The sequence below is a fragment of the Desmodus rotundus genome, chromosome 5 (assembly GCF_022682495.2).
Source record: "Desmodus rotundus isolate HL8 chromosome 5, HLdesRot8A.1, whole genome shotgun sequence".
NCBI lineage: Eukaryota > Metazoa > Chordata > Mammalia > Chiroptera > Phyllostomidae > Desmodus > Desmodus rotundus.
In genome coordinates, this window is record NC_071391.1 from 36,907,328 (window position 1) to 36,926,657 (window position 19,330).

At 44.4% G+C, this 19,330-nt stretch overlaps 1 pseudogene; it reads right to left on the bottom strand.

Annotated features, from left to right (window-relative positions):
• Positions 1–16,810: 16,810 nt before the first annotated feature.
• Positions 16,811–18,237, bottom strand: LOC112303307 (L-lactate dehydrogenase A chain-like; annotated as a pseudogene).
• Between the last annotated feature and the right edge of the window lie 1,093 nt (positions 18,238–19,330).

Genomic DNA, 19,330 nt, shown 5'->3' on the forward strand with positions numbered 1-19,330 from the left:
GAAATGATTGTTAGATGATAATTTTCCTTAGTATAATCACAGTGTGGTTTCACATCCTCACAACTAAGCATTTTTCTTTTCTTTTGGGAGGAGGTAACTTGGAATCATAGAGAAATATTAATCATTTTGTGTGGTTTTCTTGATTAAAGGAATTATAAATGGCTATTTGAAAAACTCAAGGAAGGCTCATTCTTGGATTAATATCAGATAAAACTGGTGTCTCTAATTCATCTTACAGAGCAATTGACTGTTCTTTAAAAGTTCAAACACAGTAAAATAAGGAAAATGAGAATAATCATGCCGTTAAGCCTCAATTAGTGAAATGTCTCAGGGAATGGGCTGTCCGATCATTAGAGTAAGCAGAAGGACTTTTCTTACTAATTTCCATGTGGTGTAATTTTGGCAGCCTCAAGAAAGACCCACACATCCAAAGAGATTCCCCTCCCCTGGCTCACAAGTGGCTTTGAATTTCTTTAGGAAGGCGTGATGGTTAATTTTACGTGTCTTGACTGGGCCATGGGGTGCCCAGACATTTGATCAAACATGATTCTGGGTGTTTCTTTGAGGGTGATTTGGATGAGAATAACATTTGAATTGGTAATGTAGGTGGGTCTCATCCAATCAGTTAAAGGCCTAAGTAGAACAAAAAGTCTGACCCTCTGCTGGGAAAGAGAATTCTCTTGCCTGACCTCCTTCAAGCTGGGACATTCCCTTTTTTTTTCTGCCTTCAAACTAAAACATCTGTTATTACCGGGTTTTGAGCCGGCCAGCCTTCATACTGGAACCACATCACTGACTCTCCTGGGTCTCCTGCCCGACGACTCACCCTGCAGATCTTGGGACTTCTCAGCTTCCATAACTGTGTGAGCCAGTTCCTTTTGAGGTGTATATACAATATGTATATAATATATATCAATTGTATTGGTTCTCTAGAGAATCCTGACTAACACAGAAAGGACCCCTCCTCCCAAAAGTACCTACATATTCCAGAGGGGAAGCAGGACTCATATCTGCACACTAAAGGGTGAGTAACTGATCTCTCTGATTTCATCTCCCTCCCTCTCTCTCTCTCTCTCTCTCTCTCTCTCTCTCCCCCCCCCGCCCCCCCCCCCTAACTCTCTGTGCTTTAATTCACAAATATTTTGGAGCAGATATTATTCTCAACAACACATTTTTCCCCCAAAGGAAAGTAGGTAATATGTGTTTTTTTTTATTTGTTTTGTTTTTTAAGAAGAGATGGTTATCCTGATGTTGTTATCTTGGTAATTACAAATTACTTAACACCTGAAAAAAGTAGCCGCCCAAGGGATGGGAGGGATCCATTTGAAGGTGGTTATCACAGAGCATTTGCTCCCTGCCCTGCCCATTCTTCTCTACCAACACCCCACCTCAAGCCTCTCACATACCCCTGACTGCATTACTCCCCTCTCTCATCCTGGGTGTGGTGTGACCTCAGGGAGTCTGTCGTGGCCCAATGAATGGGGTTGGGTGCCTGTATCAGACATCAATGCTACATTAGATCCCCTGGGATCCCTTTACTATTTCTCTGTACACCTCCCTGGCTTCCTTCTGTTTCCCTTTTGGGATGTTTTTGCTTCTTGCAGCCTACACCTACCATTCTTCCCCAGTGGAGGTGCCCTGGGCCCCCTGGCAGTGGCATGTATAGTGTCCGGGGATGTATGTGCCTGTCTTCACGGCAGTCCCTAGCTAATGACCAGTGGGGTGGGAGTCTGAAAGCCCGGGTTCTTCCTTCCTGTTAGAAAGAATTCCAAGACCTGGCTTAAACTCCAGAGTCCCTCTTCAGGGTCAGCTACAAACCACTCTCAATGGGACTTACACCTCCAATCTCACCTTTGCTGGTGAGAGGCTTCTTCCATTACCCTGCCCTGCTTTACCACTCTCTGGTTTTTCCTGGGAGCACTACTTGAAAAATTGCTTAGGCATCAATCTATCAGGGGGCCAAACCTACAATGTGCTCCCATGGCCCCCCGACATGCCCCTATTATAGTACTGATCACGATGAGTTATAATTCCTTGTCCTCTAGCCGGCCCTGCCACTGGACTGGAAGCTTTCTGAAGACGTTTGGTTCACAGAAATATCTCAACCAACTCAGGTCCTGCCAATGGGCTCAACGAGAGCTCATGAATGAATGAATGAACCATGAACTCCAGCTATCAGAACAAATCCCAATGGAAGGTTGAACCCTGGAAAATATCTGGGCACCTCTAAGAGGAAGCATAGGAAGCATAGGTCCTACACAGAAACTGAACTGAATACTTTCCTGAAAATGGGGTGAGAGCGTCCCCAGCCGCTGGGCCTAGGACGAAGTAACCACTTCTTCCTCGCATTGTTCTGCGCATCTTCACCTGCACAGTCTTGGCCTTTGGTTGTGAGTCCCGCTTCCCAACAGGCTTTACTCTTAGAAATGTGCATATGTTATATGTACATCTGTCTTCTTCATTTTCAATTCATCTGCAGCTTCTGTGTCCAGACTCTTGGATTCTACCACAGGGTCTATATTCGTCTCTTAGCTTTTTCTGTCTCACTGTTGGCTACCAACTTGTCTTAGCATTCCACCTTGACCTGTACATCTGCCTCAGTAGGTGTGCTGACTGCTGCCTTTAGAGGTCCCTAGTCTCCAGGTAGTCCCCATCAGCTGCCCTTTCCAGATGGCAGGACCCCAGGTGTTAGATTCTAATCACAACACCCCCTGGCCCACAACTCTGTCCCCACCCAGTGCCAGCACAGTGTGGAATGTGGTTGTGACAGAGAAGCACGATCTGTTACCACCACACCATCTCCGGCACGTCCAGGCAGGCCTGGGCGGGTTGCCAGGGGTTTTGTTGACATGAAGGATGGCCCATAGGTTTCCCAGAAGAAATGTGAGGAAGCCTTGGAACTGACACTTGGCCCAGATGGGACCTGAGCAGATTGGAAAACCTTGCAGCCTTAGTAATTTGGGGTTCAGGAAGTTGGTTCGCCACTGGCTCAGTTTACCCTGAGGGGAAGATACCAAGGCCCACTCGTCCAATTTATTTGGGGTCTGGGTGAGGCACAGAAAAAACAAGTAACATAAAAGATATGAAAGAGCCCGAGAGGAAGAGGGCCCTGCTGGAAGTGAGGCACACAGCTCAGGAAGAGGGCCCTCAAAGCAGGTCTAAGAGGAGAGAGAGCCATTGGAAGGGGCTGTTTAATTGTAGAGAAAAGGTGCCTAAATCTCATGGACTAAAAACAAAAAGTTCTTGAAAATGAACTTTGTGAACTTAGGTTGCTTTTCCCTTGCTAAGGTGGTAAATGCCATCCTTTCATCAAACATTCACAGGTAAGCTATGAGCACTTGGGAGTCAGGCAGTGCAGGAAATGATGGTGACCTTGGCTGAGCAGTCAGAGGGCAGAGGAGATGTTAATGATTTACAAGCAGGAGGCCTGGGGATTCCTTCCACACCAACTCCCTACAGATCACAGCACTGGGAGCTACAGAAGGAATTACAAAGATGAAAAGGCTCCATGCAAGATGATCCTAGGAGGAAGGTCTGGGCAAACAAGTCCAGTTTCAAGTTCTCTCTCATTATCTCTACCACATTGCCCATTCCAGATCCTCATCTCTCACACCCGCGCAGTTAGAGATGCCAAACAAATCTCCTCTCCTTCCTCCTTCCTCCTCCTTTCCTTTAACAAATACGTACTGAGTGTCTTCTTTGCACCAGGCACTAGGGAGCCAGCAGTGAAGAAAACAGATCAAACTCTCTGACCTGGTGGGTTTGCATTCTGGAAGAAGTACACAGACACACATATAGCATGTCAGAGAGCAATAAGCCATGGAGAGAAGGGGAAAAGGGAGTACTGGTGTTAATGGGTGGGGGAGGGGTTGTAATGTTAAAGACAGAGGTCAGAGAAGTCCTTGCATTTGAAATCTTTATTAAGCTCCTTCTCCATTCCAGACATTGTGCTAGCCACTGTGTTGGACATAAATTCTGAATAAAAGGATGTGATTTTTGCCCTTGTAAAGCTTACAGTCTAGTTCCTTTTCTGTATACCTTGAATCTCTCCTCAATATGGCTACCCTGAGATCTTCCTGCAACATGGGACAATCACATCACTACCCTGCTTAAAAGCCTTCAGCCCTGGCTGGTGTGGCTCAGGGGATTGAGTGCCAGTCAGGGAGCATGCAAGAGGCAATTAATTGATGTACCTTTCGCACATTGATGTTTCTCCCCCTCTGTTTCTTCCCCCCCTTCCTCTCTCTCTAAAATAAATAAATAAAATCTTTTAAGAAAAAACCCACACCTTCAATTCTGGCTCCTGAGGAGGGTTAAGCCCTTTATCCTATATCCCACTCACATTCCAGTCCAGTGCCCAGTCATGGCCAACCTCTCCTCTAGCTAGGTAGTCACAATTTGCCTGAAACAGTCCGGTTTATGCTGTCATTCTGCCATCACGGTTAATAGTGTGCTGCTTTACTTTCAAAAGTGTCTCAGTTTATAAATTATAGTCACATTCTATGTAATACCCACCCAATGCTTCAGCTATACAAACACCACAGTTCTTCCAAAACACACTTTACTTCCAGCTCAGCACTTTGCTCATGCTTGCCCCTCAGTTTAGGCTACCCTTTCTGCTTCATTCGTCTGATGAAATTCTCTTTATCGGTAAAAACCAACTAAAATGTTACTGTCTCTGTCTTCTGGTCTGTCTCACCACCTGCACCTCTCTACTTGATAGCATTATTTATTCCCTCCTTCATGTCATCCTTCCTCTAGTATCATGTGCTATTGACCTTTGTCTTGGTGTGGTGTCCCCCTCTGCACTGGGAGGCCCATGCACTGTTCAGACCAGTGACCCCATGGCAGGTTCTGAGTAAGTGTTGATAAGGTTGACTGCAAAGAGGTCGTGCAGTAGCTGCAAATATAATGGCTTAAAACTTTAAATGCTTTCAAGGAAATTGCTAGAACTTGAAGACAGGATCTACCATTCATTTCTGCCCCCCTCCCCCCATCTATCACATAATTTCATCAACATAGGGTGAAGTTTGTGTCCCAACAGTGGCTCTCTTGTTGATCTGTACTTTAATTTTCCAGCTCACAGGTGCTCACTCACCTGTACTCCATAATGGCTCACCCTTCCAACTCCCCAGCCTCCCCAGGGAGAGCCGTTGTGACATGCACCTTAGCACTGAGTCTTGGGTCATGGGAGCAAAGAAGAATATTTTCAGCCCAAGGACTGGCATAGAATGGAAGTGACATGTGGGGTCAACAGCAGGAGCAAGGAAAAAGCACCCCTTATTCAAAGCTCACATGGAACTTTCTAAAAAGAGAAACATCCGAGGGGAAAGTTTTGGTATTGAAGCAGGGTGCAGCCAAGAGGAGGGCCCCAAGAAGGGATTTGTAATGGGGTCCAGGACTCGGGGTGTCCAGGAAACATTAGAAAAATGTATATAGGATGTCCTCACCTCTACAGGCCTGAGCCAGGGGGGATGGGACACATGGAACAGGGCCATTCAGAGCTGTTTTGGGTAGCAACAGCTTTGTAGCTAACCCCTGGCAGTCATTTAACATATCTATAACCTTTAACTGGTTTCATGGATATGTTAAATAGCTGTGGCCCTGCTTTGAGCCAGGGAGATGGGAGTGGCTTCCACCCAAGATGGGACTGGGAAGCAACTCCCCCTGGTTACAGGGCCTGTGTGAGAGCTTGGAGATGATTGGCTCCAAGCCATGGGGCCACACCTGCCCAGACTTACTATGGCAGCCCAGTAAAGCTGGAAGAATACGGGGATGCTGGCAGGTGTAGCTGACTGTAGGAGGAGTCGGAAATGGGCTGCAAAGGAAGATGGGAACTGGGATTTAAACCTAGGCCCGGCAGCCATAGGTAAGAAGAGACCATGCAGCTCTGAAGGGAAGAAGAGACCATGCGGCTCTGAAGTAAAGGAGAGACCATGCGGCTCTGAAGTAGAAAAGAGACCATGCGGCTCTGAAGGGAAGAAGAGACCATGCAGCTCTGAAGTAAAGGAGAGACCATGCGGCTCTGAAGTAAAAGAGAGACCATGCGGCTCTGAAGTAAAGAAGAGACCACGCGGCTCCATAGTAGTAGAGGAGGGCCACAAGGTTTTGGGGGAGAAGGAGGAGACCACGCAGCTCCAAAGTAAATGGGGAAAAGGACCACGCGGTTCTGAAGGAGAGTAAAGAGGACCACGAGGTTTTGGAGTGCTTCCTCTTGCCACGCGGCTTAGGCAGCAGGAGAGACTTTGCAGCCATAGAGAAAGGGGAGAGAGGACTCTTGCTGGTGGGCCATGAGAAGGTGCCACATGGCTTTGGATTAACTGGAGATCGCAGCAGCCACACAGCTGATGGTGCCGGGAGCCTGAATCACGGACTTCTACTTCTTTTCCTGAGACATGGTACCCCGGACTGGGCACGGGGAGAGGGAAGGACTATGCATCTGTGGGTATTCTAGAGGACTTTAGTATCTTATTGAAGACATTAGGTCATTACTCTAAGTTTGTGTAACATTTAAATAAACAATTCCTTTCCTTTTCACCAGTCTCTGGCATTGAGAGACGTCTTTCCTCTGGCGGCGGGCATTGCGAACCTAGCAGGTGGGCGTGGGGGAAGGAACCTCCAGAGACAGAAAGGGGGAATCCTTTCTGTAATAATTTATCGTGAAGGAACCACCCCCCCCTTCTTGCTCTGTAACAGTATCAGCAACAATTTTTCAAGCAGCTGGAAAAGACATGAGCAATTTTAAGTTTATCAGTTCTAAGAAAAAGAAGACAATGGAGGACATTTAACTAAAGACTTTAAATTCAGGAGGCCAATGGTTATAAGAGGGGGTATGAGCAATGGAATGAGCACAAACTATGATGCTTAAATCCTGGCCTACCATTGAGCCAATGGTAAGCCAGGTGTTGTTTTATTCATTCCCATCCAGTCATATTTAAACAATGAGTATGAAGTGCGTACCTTAGATGGGGCACTGTGTGAGGTATTCAAAATACAATGGTGAGTGAGACAAGAGACTGCATCCATACCAGTCTAGTAAGGAAGTCAGAAGACAATCAAATGGTCATAAGATAAAAATGCCCATTTTAAGTGGTGGTAAGCGCTCTGAAAGAAGCACATGCAGGCTTCTAAGTGCGTATAACAATGCTGGGGAGCAAGTCCAGGCTTACCTGGGGGAAGAGGTGGGTGAATTGTGAGCTGATGGATGAATAGGAGTGAACTGAGGCCTGGGTGGGGCCAGGGAGTTGGGCCTGGCTCCTGAGGTGGAGGTAATAGCACATGGGAAGGTTCTGGGGCAGAGAAGCATGGCACACAGAGTTGATTAGAGCCCAGAGGGTGAAAGGAAAGGAGGACAAGATGAGGCTGAAGAGAGAGGAGGGGACAGATGATGCAGTCTGCATTGGTTATCCTAGGGCTTGTGCCAAGAGCATGGGATGACAATGGAGGATTTGTAGCATTAGGGTGGAGTGGGGGGGATGGGTAATATATGAGTCACCTGATCAGATATGCACTTTGAAAACTTCATTTTAGCTTCAGGATAAAAAGATTTCTAAGTGGAAAAATCCCTTAGAAATCTATTACAGGAATCCAGGTCAGAAATGGGTGAAAGTTTGGACTAAGGAGGGGGCTATGAAACTTCCCATAACCTCTCTGGGTCTCAGTGTGTAATCCTATAAGGGAGATAAGACAAATAGGCAAAGTGATTCACTGAAAATGCTCAACAGATATGTGGTCTCCCTTCCTCCTGATGTGAGGCAGGCTATTTGGCTGAAGCTCCTGAGCCTGTTCAGCTCTGCTTTCTGAGATGATTTTTGTTTTGTTCACAGAAGCTACCCTGTGTTTGTGCAGGGAAGTGAGGACAGGAAGCAGCCCAAGACACATTGTAGAAAAGTTCCTTTCCAAAATATTTTTGAAGTATAAAATAATATAGATCCCAGGAGCATCTCTCTGCGCTCTCTCTTTCAATCTCTCTCTCTCTCCCCCCCCACCCTGACACATACCATTGTGAGGTTCCTTACATAAAAAATGACATTGGTCCTGGCTCACTATAGGGAGGACAAGTGTTCTAGCTAGGAAGGCTGTTGACTCTGAAAGTGTTATTATATCTGAGGTTTCCTTGGAAGCCCCTTCCTGTCTCTTGCAGCCAATCCAGTGATGAAAGTTTCATAGGACTGATCAGGTAACCCAGATAAAGGCCTCTTGTGTTCATTGCAGTAGGCGTAATATCAGGTAACATGCTCTTCCAATAAAATAAAGAGTGGCCATCTTCCAACTCAGAAGGCCTCCCCTCATTTCATGTGGACAGCTAGAACAAAGGCTTCATCGTTGGTTGGTTTACAAAGTGCACAGCAGAGACCCACACATTTGCACCTATCAGATGGTGTTATTGTAAGTACAATCAGAGATGCTTCTGGTGGAAAGGAAAATGTAATTTCACTGCTTTTCTCTGTGGAAGAAACAACCAATGCAGGAAAGTTCACGTCGAAGCACTGAAAGTAAATCACTCATTCCTGAGGATGAATCTGGGCAAGAACATTTTGCCAAACTTACTGTAACATAAAGGATTCCTGCCTTAAAAGTCTGCAGTCAAGAAGGTCACACTTTCCTTTTCTAGATAATGATGGCATTAACCCTTGCAACTGGATTGTCAATAAATAGCTTCCCTCAAAGTGTTCCTTGGGACCTCTGGCTGTAAAAACATGTGGGGGTTGTGGGAGAAACTCCAAGTTTTACAGGAGAGTCTGTTGGAAGGACCCATAGGGTCCTAGAACATACACAAACCCACCCACCCAGGAATCAGCACCAGAAGGGCCCAGTTCACTTGTGGGTAGCAGGGGAAGTGACTGAAACTGGAGTGAGAGCCAAGCAAGCAGCATTGTTCTCTCTTGGATGCCTCCTCCACAGACAGTGCCACAACACAGCACAGTGCATTGCCCCACCCTGGCAAATACCTAAGGCTTCGCCCCTTATAATGTAACAGGTGTGCCAAGACAAAGAAATATGGCCCAAATGAAAGAACAGATCAAAGAACGGAACTCCAGAAAAAGAATAAAGCGATGAGGAGATAGACAACCTATCAGATGCAGAGTTCAAAACACTGGTTATCTGGATGCTCACAGAAATGACGGAGTGCGGATGCAAAATAAAAGAAGAAGTGAAGGCTGTGCAAAGTGAAATAAAGGAAAATATACAGGGAACCAACAGTGAAGGGAAGCAAACCAGGCCTCAAATCAATGATTTGGAACAGAAGGAAGAAAGAAACACTCAACCAGAACAGCAGGAAGAAACAAAAATTCAAAAAAATGAGGAGAGGGAACCTCTGGGACAATTTTACACGTTCCAACATCCAAATCATAGGAGTGCCACAGGAGAAGAGGAAGAGCAAGAAATTGGAAACTTATTTGAGAACTTCTGGCCAAGATGAAGGCATAGGCAGATACACTTTGCCTCCTCCCACAACCAAAATGACAACAACAAATTTAAAAACAAAAAATAACCAGAATTGCTAGAAATCGAACTGTATGGAAGTCCAACAACCAAGGAGTTAAAGAAGAAACATTCATCCAGACCGGTAGGAGGGGCAGACATGGGCAGCCAGGGTGGAGAGGACTCGTGGAAAGGTGGTGGCTGGCAGAGCGGGTGGTATCACAGTTTTGTGTGGATAAACAAGGAGGAACAAAGAGGGAGCAAGACAGGCCACACAACTCAGGGTTCCAGCAAGCGGAAATAAAGCCTCTAAACCTCTAACTGGAAAAACCTGTGGGGGTTGAGGTAGCAGGAGAAACTCCCAGACGCACAAGAGAGTTCCTCGGAGACACCCACAGGGTCCTAAAATGTACACAAAACCACCCCCACCCCAGAATCAGCACCAGAAGGGCCTAATTTGTTTGTGGGTAGAGGAGGAAGTGACTGAAAGCTGGCCGAGAGTCAAGCAAGTGGCATTGTTCCCTCTTAGACCTCTCCCCTATAACAGGCATGCCAAGACAAAAAAATATGGCCCAAATGAAAGAACAGATCAAAGCTCCAGAAAACATAAAGAGATAGCCAGGCTATCAGATGCAGGGTTCAAAACATTGGTAATCAAGATGCTCACAAAAATGGTTGAACATGGTTACAAAATAGAGGAAAAAGTAAAATAAAGGAAAATGTACAGGGAATCAAGAGTGAAGGGAAGGAAACCGGGACCCAAATCAATGGTTTGGAGCAGAAGAAAGAAATAAACATTCAACCAGTACAGAATTCAAGAATTCAAAAAAAAATGTGGACAGGCTTAGGAGCCTCTGGGGACAACTTTAAACGTTCCAACATCTGAATCATAGAGGTGCCAGAAGGAGAAGAGGAAATCAAGAAATTGAGAACTTATTTGAAAAAATAATGAAGGAGAACTTCCCCAATCTGGCAAAGGAAATAGACTTCCAAGAAACCCAGGAAGCTCAGAGAGTCCCAAAGAAGTTAGATCAAAGGAGGCACACACCAAGGCACATCATAATTACATTACCCAAGGTTAAAGATAAGGAGAGAATATTAAAAGTAGCAAGAGAAAAGGAGGCAGTTACCTACAAAGAGTTCCCATAAGACTGCCAAATGATTTCTCAAAAGAAACTTTGCAGGCAAAAAGGGGCTGGAAAGAAGCATTCAAAATCATGAAAGACAAGGACCTACATCCAGGATTACTCTATCCAGCAAAGCTATTATTTAGAATGGAAGTGCTTATCTGGGAAGCACTTAACAGATAAAGTGCTTCCCAGATAAGGTCAAGTTAAAGGAGTTCATCATCATCAAGCCCTTCTTATATGAAATGTTAAAGGGACTTATTTAAGAAAAAGAATATCAAAACTATGAACAGTAAAATGACAACAACTTCACAACTATCAACAACTGAACCTAAAAAGCAAAACAAAAACAAAAACTTAAGCAAACAATTAGAACAGGTACAGAATCACGAAAATGATCACATGGGGGTTATTGGTGGAGAGGTGGAGGAGGGAGAATGGGGGAAAAGATACAGGGAATAAGAAGCATAATTGGTAGATACAAAATAGACAGGGGGAAGTTAAACATAATGTAGGAAATGGAGAAGTCAAACAGCTTATGTGTAGGACCCACGTACATGAATTAAGAGGGGGGCAATGCTGGCGGGAATGGGGTTACCAGGTGGAGAGGGAGAAAGGGGAGGAAAAAATGGGACAACTGTAATAGCATAATCAATACAATATACTAAAAAAAATAAGTGTCCTTTGGTTATTTCAGAGTTCCCTATGTCCCAGTCCCCTCCTCCTCCTCTCCCAGTAGGCTTTCTACTCAGCCAGAGCTTCCCTGCTCTTTCAGCCTGTCAGAAGAGTGCCCAAGACCCCACCAAAGGGCTTCTCCATGAAAAAGGAAGCTGTTGGTCAGGAAATATTGGAGGGTTCTGTGCAGAGTGAATGGTCTCCTTACATTTAACAAGATACAATTGATGCTGTGTTCAAAACTAACTGTACGGGGCAAGAGGGGCCACAGGGAGACCTGTTAAGAACTTACTGATTGCAGGTGAGAGATGATGGGGTTTATACCTGGGTGGTGGCAGTGGAAATGATGACATGTGGTTGGATTCTGGGTATATTTTAAATTCACAGTATTTCCTAATTGGAAAGTAAGAGAAAAGGAGGAGCCCAGGGTAACTCCAAGGTCCTTGGCAGAGAACTAACATGGATGGAGCTACTGTCAGTTGACATCACATTCCCTGAGAAGAAAATTAGCTCCATCTACGTTGCTTGCTATTTTCTCAACTTATTTATTGAAGATTATACCTACTTGCAGCAAACACATTAGAAGTCACTTGTCAAGCCAAAAAAAAGAAACTTTCAACACATCATTTTAAAGTAGCAATTTGAGGAGCAAATTTTTTTATCATACTCTAATAACTATAAAAATAAATTATTAAAAGATGAGGGAAAATCTATATTTAAGTATTAAGAAATATGCACCTAGTCTTTGGCTCAATGTGGACATCAGAAGAGAAATTTTTATTGCTAAAAGAAAGAGAAGCACAAAACTAAAAACCAATGACCCAGCGAAAGTTATCCTCAGAGGAAATTCATGGCTTATAACACTCTTATAAATAGCGAAGAAAGATTAAAAAGTAAGCAAACTAAGGACTTGTCTGAAGGAACTAGCAAAGCAACAATAAACCAAAGGAAACTAGAAATAGGACATTTATAAAAATTAAAGCTAAACTTAATTAAATATTAGTTAATTAAAATTTAATTTGATTTAATAAAGTGTAACTATAACGTTTATTTAAATGCTTAAATAAACCTAAAAGCTAGTTCCTGAAAATAGGTAAATCCTTAAGAAACCTAGATAAGTAACAAAGAGAAAACAAAACTTAAGACAGGGAGATTCAACCCTGTGGCAATAAATTCAAGAATTTAGAGAGAAAAGATGACTTCTGGCATAGGACATACTACTAATACTGACTGAAGAAGAAGGGAGGAACTTGACCATACCAATTACTATTTCTTTAGAAGTTGATTAAAGATGTGTAATTCACAATCGTCCCAGGACCAGATGGGTTCACAGCTTGGTAACAAAACACTTTTTTCTCCTTCTTCCTCTTTTATAAACCAGCCACTGCACTTGGTTCTACTGTGAATAATTATTATCTAGTCATATTATTTGAACTCTATTTATTCATTTTCTACTTTAGAAATGAACCTATTGACCAAGAAAATTCAATTATGATTGTACTACAATATTCAAATGTTATGAATACCTTGTCTTGTTAAAATGTGGTGAGTTGACAAAAATAGGATGATATAAGGGGAGAAGGAAATGGCAGTGTAAATGCATTTAGTAGAAAGCAATTGTATAAATATATGTAAATTTGATAGATTGAGATATAGAAGTTTTAGTATATTATTTAATGATAATCATCAGAAGAACTCAGATTAAGGCTATCACAAAAATCGAGAAAGGAGAGAGGGAATGGAGAAAGAAAGTAGGAGGTGGACTAAGTATGCTGATTTCACTGTATTTCCTATTGTGGAGTTGCTAGAGACTGTCTGCATAGATAAATAATAAAGATCTAAGTGTAGAAGTTAAGGTTAGGGTGGTAACCACCAGAAGAACTCGAAAGAAAAACAGTGTAAAGAGCTCAGTCATTTCTGGAAAGTGAAACTGGGTGTAAAATAGATACAGTACTTTAATTTTATTTTCATTCTTATGTTCTGTTTGAATTTGTATTAATTCTTATAAATTGCAACATTCATATATGCATACATAAAAATAGAGGAGAAAAGAGCCGACACAATGGGGTACCCTTTAGGGGAAGGGAAGAGAGAAAAGCCCCTGGTTGTAGCATGACCAAGGAGGAAATTTCATGGGAAGACAACTGATGAGCAGTTTTCAGTTGTTTGTGGTTGGCTGTGCCCTGTGAGTCACCCATAATCACTCCCATACAGTCTGCTTTGCTCCCAGATGGATGAGCGGTCCTCAAGAGCCACTGCCTGGGGCACTCAGGTGGGCTCAAGGGGAACACAGACAGCACATGAGGATTTCGGAGCTGTACAACAGGGAGACAGCCAGCACGAGGTTACACAAAGATGGATCTTCTAGTTACTATCTTCAGGAATTCAAGGTCTATGGGAGGAATCAGATCTGGAAACAGTCCTTTGCTTGGGACCGTATGAAAAGGAAAACAAACTGCTAGGTGAACATGGAAAAGGAAACTCCTGGAAGAGTTAGGGAGGTCACTGTAGAGAAGGTGACTTCTGAGTTGTAGGGTGAAGTAAAAACTTGCCAAAAGAGACAAAGCCTTCCCGGCACTGGAAGAGGAAAGGGGCCTGATAGGAGGAGGTCTGTTCTTAAAACAGTGGTTGGTCGGTGTGTCTAGACCAGAGGCTGTATGGGGTAGGGAGACGGGCAGGAAGTAAAGCCAGAATAGCAGGCTGAGGCAGACCATGAAGCACACAAGTGAAGAGCATTAGCCCATGGGTGGTGAAGCATCGATGAAGGGCTAGGAGTGGGAAAATGGTATGACCAGCTTTAGGTTTTAGAAAGGTCATTATAATTTCTGACACTTATTAAGAGAATAATTAATATTAGCTATTATCATTAATATTATTTCAATGGAGTCTTATTATCTTGGGGTGAAAGAGATGACATACAGAAGTTTCTACATGTAAAAGGAAGCCTGGTGGGACATGGCAGGGACTTGGAGCATTAGATTTCTGTTTGGGATTTCGATATAAAAGTAATGTTGATCATTGGCCAAAGTCCTGCTTTAGGGCAATACACTATGGCCAGTTTTGTTCTGAGATATGCCTGCTGGCACTGCTGAGCAGGGGTGCGGGTGGAAGAGGGGCACGGCATCCGCAGGAATTCTGTAATCAGGAGACACTGCCTTCATAGGGTGAGGCGTTAGCCCCCACCCCACACCCAGCTATAGGGTCTGATCCCCTGGAGCCTAACTCCAGCCTTGGGTTTTAAATCTTGTTTGCCCAGCACAGCTGGCAGCAGCTGCCTTCTTATTTCCTGGGCCTTCTCTCCACTGATGCTCTCTCCCACTAGACCACTCTCAGCTGAAAGGCACCAAGAGTCACCCACTTTCTGTGAGATAGGCCTATTCAATATGCTTTGTAACAGATCAGAGGCCAGGTTTTGTTTTGTTTTGTTAATTGCATGCCAAGCTGTCAGCTAGAGCTTAGTGAAGGGTATGAACATACCTATAAATTATCCAGTATTCAAAGGTGATTTTGATATTCCTATCAGGAGTCTCTTTATGCTCAAATGAGCATGCAGTATTTTGCAAAGGTAAGCTTTCCCAGGGAGCTGCTAATTATCTGAAACTAAGGTTCGTGGGTGACTGCAAACAGCAATTGATAGATCCCAGGAGTGGTTCACCGTTGGACATGAACCTACAGTTGGTGAAGAATTCTCTGGGGAACTATTTCAAAAAGTAAGAGTGACCCATTGGATGTTTCACAGTTCATCAGTGGCTCATGTGACAGCAGCAATGAGATTCAAAGGGAACCGCAGGGATTTTTGTGTCCCTGATGGGAGGCAGTGTTGCCCCTGGGCAGCGCTGTTATTACTGAGGGGCTAGGGTGGTGGCATGAGGGTAGCATTGAGTTACAGCTATTGAAGGAGAGGAACCTGCAATAAAATTCTTCTGGGGTGCGGCAGAAGGGGACAATTCATCTCAGACCCATGCCCTCTCCCTCTTTCTCTACTCCTGTGGCTGGATCTGCCAATGGTTTTAACTTCATGGTCAAGCCTGTTCCAAATTCTGAGCCAATATCAACAGGCAAAGGCAGAGACTTTCAGTCATTCATCTTGTCATCCTTTCATTTATTCAGCACATACACACACACTCAGTGACAGGCGTTGCTCGAGACATAAAGGGATGAGAGAATATAAAAGGTATGATTTTTCCCACAAACTCACTCCCCCGCTACTGCTAGAAATGGACACATACATCACCCTAATCTTCAATTTGTTCTTCAGGTCCTGCCCTGCCCCAGAGTCAGGCTCTGCCTGACACCGACTTGCTGCACAAACTCTGCCCCGATACGTTTCTCCTTCCAACCCTATGCTACCACGAAGTGATAGTGCTTCCTGCCTAGCTTCCAAGTTATAGGACCGTCTCAGACACAGCGAAGGGAAAAACAAAGAGGGAGGTCAGAAGAATGAAGGAGGCAGGACCTACTGAGAAGGCAAGGTTGTCAAGAGTAGATGCAGGGCAGGGCTAGAACATTTGACAGGGCGAGGAGGAAAGGGGCAGCACAGTAGGCTTGCCCATGTTTGTATCACTGTTATCTAAAGCTTAAATGTTTAGCTTTGTCATAAAAAAGAAGCTTGGTATGATTCCCAATATTTTATAATGGTCACGATCAGTGGTTTGAAGTCAGGCCAACAGGAATTCAAGCCAGTACTTTTCTTAGATCCAGGCAAAAGGGGCCCCTCCCTGCCCAGGCCCCACTTTCCTATCCTACACACACACACACACACACACACACACACACACACACACACACACTCAAAAGTGACTTCCTTGAGATTTTCCAAGTGTTTCTCTGGTGCTGTAAAGGTCCCTTAGTCTCAGACAGGATCTCATGGGCCCTGTCCTTGTTTCTCCCCTTGGGAGGTGTCTGACCCTCTACCCATGCATGGGGTTAACAAGATGTCCCTTGTCCCCTTCCCAGGAAAGCAGCCTGGCTATCCATTGCTTCTGCTGGGTTGCATGCTATTTCTTTCACATGAGATCAAGCTGCCTGAACAGTAATGATATGCTGAATTTTGTGCTTTCACTCCTGTACCACAGAAGATTCCTTCATGGCTCTGGGCTACCAATGTCTACCCCTGGCCCTTGGGCTTGAGCTGCATGTGGGCCTGTGCTTAGACTCAGGTGTCTGCATCCTGACCACAGTGCCGGCTCCAGGCTATAGACCCAGGGGGGCTGAGGTGATGCAGGCTTCCTTTACTCTGCGCGCTCCTCCTCAGCAGTCTTCCGGGAAGTCATGTGTGTCTCCTCTGGGGGGCTTTTGAGAACAACTCTCACTCTGCAAGATCAATCGGTCTTCTGATTGATGATGTCCTCTCCTTCCTCCAGCCACTGTGATTACATCTGTTTCCCTGGGTTAGTCTTGGACTGCTGGGCCATGCAGAGAGTCCTGTACTGAAGGGACTGTTTGTTCTTCTTGCTCTGCAATGAACCTCTCGCCTATCTTTTTCCCTACTGTTCAAGGTTTATTTGGTGTTTTAGTTGGTATGACATTTGGAGGGTTGGCTGTATTATTTATAGGTAGACTCTTCATTTTACATCTATGGCAAGGTACACTAATCTGATTCATATAGTACACAAAATAAGATCCTTAAGAAGTTATGCACAAGACATGCAACACTGGATTTATACATTGGATCCCAGGATGTGATTGACTGGGGAGAAAAAGCTGGACTAGGCACGCTGGGTAAAGGAACCGCAAGTTACGTAACACACAGTGAACATTCATCTAGTTTGAAGGGCAACTGTGGTGCATGCAACACTGGCAGTGGTGCCTTTGAGAGGTGGAACTGTTTCACACTAACCAGGCTAGGACTACACAAGGTAAGTACCATCCAGCATCAGGACAGAGATGCAGGTGAACCATTACTATTTCTATCTTTAGGAAATTGATGTTTTTAGTCACAGATCAGATAAAAGGGACAATATGCACAATCTCCAACTAAAATCCTGTTGTAGCCTTGACAGTGAGGTGGTACGACATTAGAAGACTTTACAACTGCAGCTCTTTCTGGATCCCCCACAGTGTATCTGCACTCTTCTTCAAACGGGCCTCTTCCTCAGGTGTCAGAGTCACCTTCACAACATCTGAGATTCCATTCTGTCCCAAGATGCAGGGAACACCAAGGCAGATGACTTCTTTTATTCCATAGAGGCCCTCAATCATGGATGCACATGCCTAAGATTCTCCACTATTCCTTTTTCAAAATCTGCCACAGACAGTCCAATGGCGTAGGAGGAGTAGCCTGTCAGCTTGATCACCTCATAAACACTGTCAACCACCTGCTTGTGAACTTCTTCCCACTGTTCCTTATCTACATCAGTGCCGAAATCAGGGCACAGAGTCTTTAGGGAGATAACAGCAACATTTACTCTACTGCATACAGGCACACTGGAGTCTCCATGCTCCTCAAGGACCCACCCGTGACAGCTTAATGGGTGAACTCTCAGCCTTTCCGCCATTAGGTAATTGAATGGGCTGAATCCAGATTGCGACCACTTCACATAACATAGCTTTTGGGGAAGCTGCAAATCTTCCAGGAGACGTGGGTCAAGCTAGTCACTAGTTTGGAAACAACAAGCAATTTGCAGTTGGGAGTGTAATTTACATTAGGAATGATAAATGTAAAGATGTTCATGTTACGCTGGACCAAATCAAGATGGTTTCTCCCTCTTGTTGAGGTGCCCCAGCTGTGGTAATAACCAGCTTGGAGTTTGGAGTCACATAGTCTTTGCCAGAGACAATTTCTGGTGTTCTATGGAAAAGGCTACCATGTAGTAGATCCATCATCTCCTTCAGTTTGCTTTCCATGACATCAACAAGAGCAAGTTTACCTGCCAGGTTCTTCATTAAGATGCTGATGGCACAGACCATGCCAACAGCACTAACCCCAATGACTGTGATCTTATTATGGGGATTTCTTGTTGTTTTTTTAAAGAAGATTCATAATCAGCTGATCCTTGAGAACTGCCATACTGGACTTAGAACCAAAAAGCATGGCATGTGGGCTTCAGTGGCATGCGGCATTGGATCTGGACTTGGTGGCAGCTGATCCAGTCCTCACCTGCCTTAAGAAAGACTATTTTGGTTTTATGCTTTAGTTTTAGTTCATGCATTTGGACAAGAGGGCTCAGGGAAAGAGATAGAAATTAAAAAGACCTTATGAAGTTAAGTTTGTGGGACAAGGAATGAATTTGTTAAGAAAACAGTTAAGGAATCAAATTTGTTTTCTTTGGAGAGGCAAATGGTTGGTTAAATTATTGCCTTCGAGTACAGGCAATGATTTTATGCAGGATATATAGAAAAATTATTCCTTATGTCTGAAAAGACTAACAAGAGGTAATGAAATTAAGTTAGGGCCAGAGAGATTTCAGAATAATGAAGGATAACCGGAGAAAGCCTTCCCCTGGGAGGACGTTGGAAGGGAATTAGACAACCACTCACTCAACGGTGTTCTGTTGAGAATTGTCAGGGTTTAGAGAAGGGAGTTTTGCAGGTGTGATCCCAGCTGTTTCTATCCAGATGTTCAGCCTCAGCAGAAATGTAACTTCTTAGCTGATGACCCTGAAGAGGTAACAAGTCTCAACCTCAAAAGTGAATGAATTTTCAGGGACCATCCTGGGCAGCAGAGCAGCCCTTCTGGGCTGTGTGTCTCCCCTTCCCTGACTGTAAAAAGGGAACCTTCTTTTTGCTCTTTGATGTCCAGGAAAAGTCACTGAGACTTATGTGCAAAAATAACTTCTTTGGAGGATTCACAGTCTGACCCAAGCCCACATCAGCCAACTTTCTGTGCACCATGTTCTGGGCACACCAAATGTTCCCACCATTTCTCAAACATATGCTGCTCCTTCACCATGACATCTTCTTTGCTTAAAATGAGTTTCCCTACCCTTCCCCATCTCTGCTGTGGCCAATTCCTACTCATCTTTTAAGCTCAGTTTAAATGTCATTGCCTCTGTGGAAAGTTCCTCATTGCCTCAAACTGAGTCAGACTGAGTCCTATTTCTGTGTTGCTGAACTTCTCTGACCACACTGTTGTCTCCGCTCAGGACTGAACTCGGTACGGA